The sequence below is a fragment of the Clytia hemisphaerica genome, unplaced genomic scaffold (genome assembly GCF_902728285.1).
Source record: "Clytia hemisphaerica strain Z4C2 unplaced genomic scaffold, Clytia hemisphaerica genome assembly, whole genome shotgun sequence".
In the NCBI taxonomy this organism is placed as follows: domain Eukaryota; kingdom Metazoa; phylum Cnidaria; class Hydrozoa; order Leptothecata; family Clytiidae; genus Clytia; species Clytia hemisphaerica.
In genome coordinates, this window is record NW_027104402.1 from 90,679 (window position 1) to 100,595 (window position 9,917).

Sequence of the window (9,917 nt, forward strand, 5' to 3'; positions counted from 1 at the left end):
GCCAATCGATCGTTCAAATGGAGCGAGAGATTAATAGAAGCCTTTGATAGATCTTTCCAAGGATATGTGGAAAGAAAAGAAAAGAAAAAAATGCCAAGTAAGCGAAAAAAATGTTTTGCTTTACACCCGAAAGCTTTGTTAGCTTAATGGGCTCTTCCAGAGAAAAATTCTTTCATAGACTTAAAATATATACTTCAAGCGCTTATCCGTTGACATTTTGTTTTCCCCACATCGTTGTGCATGAGTCAAATTAACCCTTTTTCAAGAACTTATTTGCCTCGGAGCATTTTATCCTTCACTTACCCTTTACTCTTCATTTGATACCATTTTAGGTGTTGAAGAAATGAAAGAATTTATGAAAAACAACGGTGAGGATGAACGTCTGTTTGGGAAGGTAAAGATACGTATCAATAATGCGAGATCAGCTGTAAAATCGCGTGCTGCAAAACGAGCTAAAGCAATGGGACTTGAAAAATAGGTATGTTTTGATTCTTTGACGTTCAGTGAATTGCAAGGATTTTTTATAGAATCTGGAAACATGAAAAGTCAAAGGGCAATCAAGGTGCTTCTATTGTTAAAAAAAATGATACGCAAGCTTCGTCCTGAAAGCACAACTGTCATAGGGACCATTCAAAAACTACGTATACGCTCTGAGGTTGAGGGGGTCACTAGAAGGGGGTCTATCAAGAATTGTATGTTGGGCATAAATAAAAAGATAAAGTGTTTTTTATAACTTAGCGATACCAAATGATTTAGCGAGTTTCAATTTTGCGAAAATTCGCGAAAGTGAAAGAGAGGGAGGAGCTGACCCTCCGATATCACCGGGCCCTATCCCTGGATCTAGTTTCTTATCCCTAGATAGGAAATCACAGCGCTTACCAGACACATAGACGCGCTGTATCGATGATGTTCGAACAGTACGGGAGAACCTTACGTTCTCGCAGGTACTGAACACCACACCACATTAATGTCCAGCATATCTCCCCATACTCTTGTATCAGAGTGATGGTACCCTATTACCCTCACAGGGTTTTGGGGTGACCTGGGCCAAGGTAATCACTTCCCAAGTGAATCGCAGCACCGAGTGGGAATCGAACCCGACCTCCCGCAGGAAGTCAAGAAGAGGACCACTTACACTACTGCGCCTCAGGACTCATCTCTCGAAAGTTAATCCATTAAATTACTTTTTAGATGAAGACTTCATAGTCAAACAACAAAACAAAATATTTCAAAACGGATTGTTCAAAAAAAAAAATAAAAATCCTTTTGAACTGCATTTTTGTTTTATTTCCAAGCGCGGACTGGATCGAGTGGTCAGGACATTACTTAAAACTAACAAGCAAACCTAACGTGACCTCCAACTATACTGTTGTTTGAACGAAGTCGTTCTTAATAACGTTCTCTCTGGTAACTAATAGTCGGAGGGGGGGATGGAATAAGTGAGTGGGGTTGAAATAAAAATGTCTTGGTCGGAAAATTTTCGAAAAGAAGGTTAATACAGCAGAATTAAGGCAAAAGAGGGAACTTTCGAAAAAATTCCCAAAAATTAATGAGCAAGGGGGGGGGGGTTGGAATAAGAATGTCCTGGGGGGAAACTTTTGTTAATTCTTGATTTTTTTCAACCCCGTAAGACCTTATTAGGATCAACCCGTCTATTCTATTTTTGGAAAGAAATCTAGGTCACTAAGGACAATCTCTCATTTTGCTCTAAATAGACGATATCAGCTTCATATGAAAACTCAGATTTGACCCCCGAGAATTCCCCACAATGCGAAGAAAATTTTACCGCGAACTTTTTTCTGTGCAAAGCATTGTGGACAATTTTTGGGGGTCAAATCAATGAAGTATAAGCCCGAAGGGCTAGAAGTCAATCTCTTTGGTAGGATTTGAAGCCAACAAATCCTACCAAAGTTGCGCGGCCTTGAGCGACCCGCCTGGTTTTTACACAAATGACAGATTGAAACTAAAATTTAGCGCTTAATTTTGAAAAAGATCACTCGAAAACAAAGGAATTGCTAGATTCAATCCGTCATCAAAAGTACGGCGCATATTTTAAGGCTTCAATTTTACTTGCCTGAGAAAGGTTAGAGATTGACCTCTAGCCCTTCGGGCTTGAAACTCAATGGGTCAAATCATTGAGTTTAAAGCCCGAAGGGCTAGAGTTCAATCTCTAACCTTTCTCAGGCAAGAAAAAGTGAAGCCTTAAAAAATGCGCTTCATTTTTGACGACAGATTGAATCTAGCAATTCCTTTGTTTACGTTTGATATTTTTTTTTCGAAATTTAGTGGTAAATTCTGGTAAATTTTAGTTTCAATCTGTCATTTGTGTAAAAACCAGGCGAGCCGCTCAAGGCCGCGCAACTTTGGAAGGATTTGTTGGCTTCAAATCCTACCAAGGAGATTGACTTCTAGCCCTTCAGGCTTATATTTCATTGGGTCAAATATGAGTTTTCGTATGAAGCCGATATCGTCTCTGGCCTCGTAAAGTTGCTATATTTCAGGGCATTGTGTCCTCAGGGTCTCAACTTCCCCTAAGAATTTCTTGTCCCCCCATGTGAGCTTTTCCTCCCTTGGGGTAGAGTCATGCCTGATAAGACCTTATCAGTTTAAATTTTAACTCGTCCCTTGAGCGCCAAGTAAATCAATGAGTGGTTCGGCTGAAAATTTTTCTAATTTAGGACTCACAGATCCTCTAGATACAAAGAATATTTGGTAAAATTTAGACCCTGAAGAGCTATTATTGAAATGATTAGAAATCTATGGTTCAAACGTTTCTAGGCAGCCTTGATTAACGTAAATCTGAAATCCCCCCCCCTTCCAGAGACTTTTACGTATTATTCCCCATAGGACATTCCCTCCTTATTTTTCCAAAATTTCCATTTGTCCCCCACCCCCCCCCTTCTCTAAGGGGAGAGGCACCATGCGAGGGTTTTCATCCAAAAAGTACCTTGAAGTAGCATCCAGAAATCAACCCAATGAAGTAGCATCCAATTTAAATCAACCCAATACCCTGCCAATACCCTAGAACATGATTCAATTCAGATCATTTTGTTACAATTGATAACTTGAAAAATCTGGTTGAGAAATTTTATCATTGGGTAATTTTCTATTTGTTTACAGGCTTCCTCATCTAAAACTCCTATCGCCGATGCGAATTTATTTTTGTACATGGTGGGAAGTATCCTCGATGGTCGGAAGTATTCATCTCGAGGGTCGGAAGTAGCATCGCCAGTCGGAAGTAGCATCGCCAGTCGGAAGTATCTTGAACTTAGAAAACATAGTTTACGATGGTCGTATGTATGGTGATCGTGGTCGGAGGTATGGTGATCATAACAGCTAGCCTTACTCGCGAGGTCTGTTCATCCGTACATGTTTATTATACATTTCTTTTTTAAACTAGCCTTGGCTTGGGGCCATCCATATAGTACGTACGCAGTGAAGGGGGGAGAGCAAAAGCATATATCTATTGTTTAATTGACATCATTTCTATTGTTCTCTGCGTACAAGGGGGGGAGGGGGTATCAAATTTTTGGAAAATCTTTGCGTAAGTACTGTATGGACGACCTTCCATTAATTATCACCGTCACCCTTTGCTCGGCACTTTTTTTCTGAGTTTTTAGCAAATTTGTCAGGTCAGACTTTATATCTCCTGATCTAGAAGGCAGTCAGACTGGTTTGGCAGAGGGGTAGTAAACATCAAATCAATCCACTAGCGGACAGAATTCAGTAAGTCAGGACAAAATTTGGTGACTTTCAGTTTTAGTGTGGTCGTTGAGCATAATTTACAGGAAAATAATATAATTTGGCTAAAATTTTGACCCGACCTCCTTTAAAAAACGATTATGCCTCAGGAAAAATTTCCCCAAAATCCCACTGGTGGAACACCCTTTTAAGGGGAAATTTCTATTTTCCCCAGGCAAAATCCCAAGGCCAATTTTTCGAATTCAAAATTGATTTTCATGGAATATCATATATGCCATTCGAAAGCTTTCGAAAAAGTATATAGAAGACTTTTAAGCGAGTATAGCCGAATTCTTAACCTGACTCAACATATTTTGGCAAAAAAGGTCAATTTTTCGATTTTTCCCCAAATATGACCGAAATGTGCTGAAAAATAGAGTTTGCAGTTGAAATATCTCAAATTTGGTTGAAAATTTGGCTTTACTCGCTTTAAGTCTTTTTATTAGCTTTCCCAGAAGGTTTTGATTTCTGAATTTTAAAAAGCATTTCAAAAGACCATGGGTATGTATGATATGAAAGTTAAATTAAACTTTGTAAATTGTGTTGAGGCTAAATTTCGATCAAATTGAAAGTCACCGTCAAAATCAAGAAGCTCTCCATAGTGTCCTTGTGGGTTGGTTGCCCCTCCCCCCTTGAGATTTAAAAAAATTCTGGTCCCCCCCCCATTTTAAATCCCCCACCTAGAGTTTGAAAAATTTTCTTTGCCCTAATTGAAAAAATTTTGGTAGCCTGGGAGGCCCCGCAATTTCATGTGTTTTTACTCAAAATTGATATTACCTAGAGATTTTCACACGTGCACCTAATCCACCTCTCCTTTGGCATTTTTTTCCAAAAAATAATTACGTTCGAATTAGAACTTAAAAATTCGATTAAGGGCTACCTTTGACTTGGAGTACGAGGAGTAAGTGTTCTTAGAGTTTCTTTATTTGTTTCTAGAAAACAATAAATTCTTGCTTTGAACTTTCTTTGTTCTTTGTCTACATTTTCTCATTGACAGATGCTGCATTCGACGTTGAGTAAAATTACTTGCAAATGAATGAAGCCATCGTTTTGTCTGCCGTTGAAATCAAGATTTGGCTGATTCTGCAATAATACGTTTTAACTTCCGACCGTCGAGAGAAGATACTTCTGACCATCGAAATTAGCTTTTTTAAGTTTAAGATCCGACTTCCGACTGCCGATGCTAATTCCGACCGTCGAGATGAGATACTTCCGACCATCGAGGATACTTTCTACCAATGTGCGAAAAAAATCGCATCGTCGATTATGATAATCAAGAATTTGAAAGTTGGAAATTAAAGATGTTTTATTTGTTTAAAGAAACTGCCATCATGGGTATCATAAACATTGGTTACTAAACCTTAACGAAAAAGAGTTGCTGTTCCCTGATGTAAAAGTTTTTTATAGGGTAACTTTATTGGCCATAATAATGAATGAATAAATTTTTCGGGGAAGACTAGCGAGTCCTTGAAAACTTTAAGCGAACTTTAAGGTCTGGGTTAAACGGCCGACTTTCTGCCTTCTACCTCTCGGGTACCTAATAGCCGTGGGGGGAGTGCACTAATTAATTTTTCAAAAATTTTCCACAAATCATATTTCCTGGGTGCTAATTTTTGCGAATTAGCCAAAATGTGCGAAAATTAGTACGATTAAGGTACCCTTTGTTGTTTTGTTAAGTTTTTTTTTTCTGGCTGTAAACGCTATTTTCAATCGAAGTTGTTCGGAATTAACTTACTTTAATAGTTACTAGATTATTCATTTTTCTTTATTTTTGATACCTTTCAGAACAATTTCTATATTTTTGACCGAAATCATTCTAGTAAACTTACTGCAAAGTTATTTTTATTTAGGAAATCTTAAGCTTATTATGACGAAAGAAAACGGGTTTCTCCTATTTCTCTTACATCACTATGTACCGGTTTTCCTGCACTTAACCTAAGAATTTTCATTTGCCTTGTGTTGTTGAATGTATTTTTAAACGTACGCTCGGGTGCCTTATTCCAACCCCCCTCCCGCACGCTCATTGATTTTCGGGAGAATTTTCTTTTGATTGAAAGTTCCCTCTTTTGCCCTAATTCTGTTGTAGTAGCCTCCTTTTCGAAAAATTTCAACCCAGGACATTTTCATTCTAACCCGTCTAAGCGTCTTTACTCAATTTTATTTGACGTCAAAATGGGTCGGTAACTTACATATTGTCTGTATCCTGCGATTGATAAGTTTGTCCATACGAGAAATTTTTCCCTCAGATGTCGACATAGTTCACACATTCTCTCAATTCCACACCTTTGGGCAACATTTCTTATCCTTCGTGTCGACTTAATGCTGTTTCCAGCTTTTTCTGAGTGAAATTTAAATGTCGACTTTATAAATGCTTTTCGACGACTTTATATTGTTTTGAATACACTTCTTATCCTTCATGTCGACTTAATGCTGTTTCCAGCTTTTTCTGAGTGAAATTTAAATGTCGACTTTATATTGTTTTGAATACACTTCTTATCCTTCATGTCGACTTTTGTTTCCAGCTTTTTCTGAGTGAAATTTAAATGTCGACTTTATATTGTTTTGAATACACTTCTTATCCTTCATGTCGACTTAATAATGCTTTTTCTGAGTGAAGTTTAAATATCGACCTTATATTGTTTTGAATACACTTCTTAAATCCTTCATGTCGACTTAATGCTGTTTCCAGTTTTTTCTGAGTAAAATTTTAATGTCGACCTTATATTGTTTTGAATACAATTCTTATCCTTCATGTCGACTTAATGCTGTTTCCAGTTTTTTCTGAGTAAAATTTTAATGTCGACCTTATATTGTTTTGAATACACCTTATTATCCTCATGTCGACTTAATGCTTTTTCAGTTTTTTCTGAGTAAAATTTTAATGTCGACTTTATATTGTTTTGAATACACTTCTTATCCTTCATGTCGACTTAATGCTGTTTCCGATTTATTGCCTTTGCCTACAGATAAATTTCACCCCAAAATCGTACGACCTTCCCCCATTTTATTATGACCTAGCATTTTATGAATTTTCTTCCAGAGTGCCCACCCTCTAAGCACAGTAGAGCATATTGTTTTGAATCCACATTCCATCAATTATGTCGACCTAATGTTGATTCCGATTTTTTCTACAATCATGGACAAAATACTTGGCACAAAAGGGAAATTCACCGGGGTGTTTTGAAACCACAATCGATTTGTAACCGCTCTAAAGTAGGTTCGAATGGTAGAGTTTTAACTCTGAGTTTTAACGCTAGACTTAAGACTTAGGACCTTAGGATCTGAGGATCCAAAAGTTCAAAAATGGTCCAGTAGGGCTTGAAATATAGCCTATAAATCCCTCCCAGATCGAAATACTCGATGAAATCAAGTTGAAGGCAAAAAAATTGACATTCTCGCTCGAACTTCAATTTTCGAAAAATTGTAAATTAGCCAAAAGTGCCAATATATTATGACCATGATTGTAAATGTCGACTTATAGTCGATTAAATGTTTTCAATAACGCAAGGGCGACATGGAAGGTATGCAAATCGTTATGTCGACATTTTTTCTAATAAATGTGATTCCTCAAAAAATCAGAGACTACAGTTCTTTTGGTTAATAGGAAAACGCTCTTCTAGCCAAAATTTTGCGTCTAGTGTGTGTTTAACCGCGTAAAAACTGTGTCGACATAAGGTATGATTTTATATAGTGTCGACATATGGTAGATCGGTTGTATATAAAAAAAAAATTGAATCTATAGCTTATCTTCTTGGATTTTTATCAATATCGAATTTGAAACTTCTTGTTTTTGAAAATATAAGGATGAAATTTAACATTGAAAAAGTGTTGACAAAATTACCAAATCATCAAAACTTCAGACAGAGTAAGCTTATCTTCCTGTATTTTTCTACATGGCTAATATTTCAATGAAAATTATTAAATTGAAGCAATTAAAATACCTTTGCCTTGTTGTGATTTGACATATAAGTTGAAAGACTCGAAGCTCTTATCATAAAGCATTTGGTTCCAACAATTTGTTTGTAGCTGTAAGCTATTTTCAGATTTTGGCTGTTTGTTAGATCAACTAAAGCAGTTTGAAACTCTTTCCAACTTTGTTTCCCTGAAAATTTTATCATAAAATGAGTGCAAATACTTCCAAACACTATGTTTGGCACCGAACTTGATATTTTATTAAAGGGATACTGTACAACCAGATAAAATTGGAATTCAGCCTAAAGATTCCTTCCATGGTCCATACCAAAACCTCCCAATTTTAGAGTTATACTTATTTTTCAAATCTGAGTGAGGTATTTCGATTTGTAATTTTCAATTTCTGCTCAAAAACAATAGAATTTTATCTTAACTTCAGAATTTTTGTCAGCAAAATTATTACTAAGGGCCATGGAAGGAATCTTTTAGCCAAAGTTTCATTTTTTATCTGGTTATCCCTTTAATGAAGATAAGTGAAATTAAACTTGTATTGCATGTCCTACTTTCTATCAAACTAAGGTTTGTGCCTCTTATTAAGAAGTCAATCAAAGGTTATTACAAAGTATTTCCAGGGCGCTCCCCTACTTTTAAAACTTTTAAAAATTTATTTGTGAATTTTGCATCATTTCTGGTCCAAATGGGTCTGAAATTTTAAGCAATCCAGGGGATCAAAATTGAAAAATTTCCCGTCGGTCCTTTTTTTTCACCATCTCATAAAGTAAAAGCTTTTTAGATAATCTAACTGTGGCAAATGGTAACCCTCGACCAAATAAGCATAAATATGGTATAATATTAGGCGTGTCCAGTACAAAATTTTCAGAAACTGAGCAAGAGTGCTTAGTAACCCTAGGCCTGACCTGAAAATTAGATTTGCTTAAAAAAAATGTGTACCTTGCTTGTAATGTAAAGGGAAGACTTCTTCTTCTACATCCTTACTGATCATCAGCATGACAGTTGGTGTACACTTTTTCTTTTTTGGTATATCATCATCATCACTCTTCTTAGCTTTATTTTTTCCCATAATTTATTCTATTATCACTTGATTAGAGCATTATCTAAATGTGGAAAAATATCAGAATAACATATTAAATTAATTTTTTTAGCCTCAATTATGCCTATTCTATGCTTAAATGTGGTCGTGCAATTTGCACATTATTAATATAATTATTTTTTTGTAATTTGAGAGATAAATGCTTTGAAATTTTGTAAAATTGAGGCTCAGCATATGCTTAGCCAATGCCTAAGTTTTTGCAAGGTTTGAGCCTGGATATGCTTATAAGTGTTATGCTTTCTACCTATAATGCACAAAAAAATAATCTAACAAATATATATAAACAAATCATATTCACGTCATATTCTAGAGCTGCAAAATGTCTCAATGATCAAACTCCCCTGTTTCCATGCGACCAATAAAGTGAAAGTAATAACCTGCGGGTCTGGGAAAGAAAAACAGGCTGTTCCACCAGATATTTAGCCGTCTACCACCATTCTCAAAATATTGCTCTTGCTCCAAAACCTTGTTTATTTTTTACGCAATGGAAAAAAAGTGGGCTTTATGTGCGCCATTTTAATTTTCTTCTTCCCGTGGGATTTGAAATAGCGCACACAAGCAATACTTTACTAATGAAAGTTCTTATTATGTGTTGATGACAGTAATGAGGTAAATCCTATTTTGAGGGATGGGGTCGGCGGCGGGTCGAAATTTGGACCAACCTCTTATTCGCCAATAAAAATGCTGCCCACAGGCAGGTAAACAAATCCAATCTGTCATCATTCTCCGAATGTCGGATACCCTGCTCTAATTTTAGATTTTATCACCCCTTTTTATTTTACATCAAGCGACATTAAATTTGAAATAAAAATAGAATCCTTCTTCTTTTCAAATACAACTCGAAATAAATTGAACAAGCTCAAGGCTTTGGTACAAAAAAGGGTATGACAAAATCAGAACACACTATCTGATATTGAAGATCCCACGGTAATAAGTACATACTACACTACACGGACTGGGTGCTTATCAGACACAACAGTGCAAACACTTCCCCAGGGCCAAACATTTCATTCATAAAGGAAAGAATGTTGTTATTATCTATAAAAGATTTATTTGTCATTTGTGTTGTTGTGCACTCTTCAAAAAAAATCCTAGTCTATACCTGAATCTAAAAACAAGAATCTAAACAATCTTCTTCTATCAATGTCAATAA

The 9,917-nt window shown here is 36.2% G+C and overlaps 1 long non-coding RNA gene across 1 annotated transcript; it reads left to right on the plus strand.

Moving 5' to 3' along the window:
• The first annotated feature begins 7 nt into the window (after positions 1–7).
• On the plus strand, positions 8–3,933 carry LOC136819950 (uncharacterized). Its single transcript, XR_010848506.1, has 3 exons — positions 8–97; positions 333–478; positions 3,121–3,933. It is a non-coding gene; the product is annotated as an uncharacterized lncRNA (long non-coding RNA).
• The last annotated feature ends 5,984 nt before the right edge of the window (positions 3,934–9,917 follow it).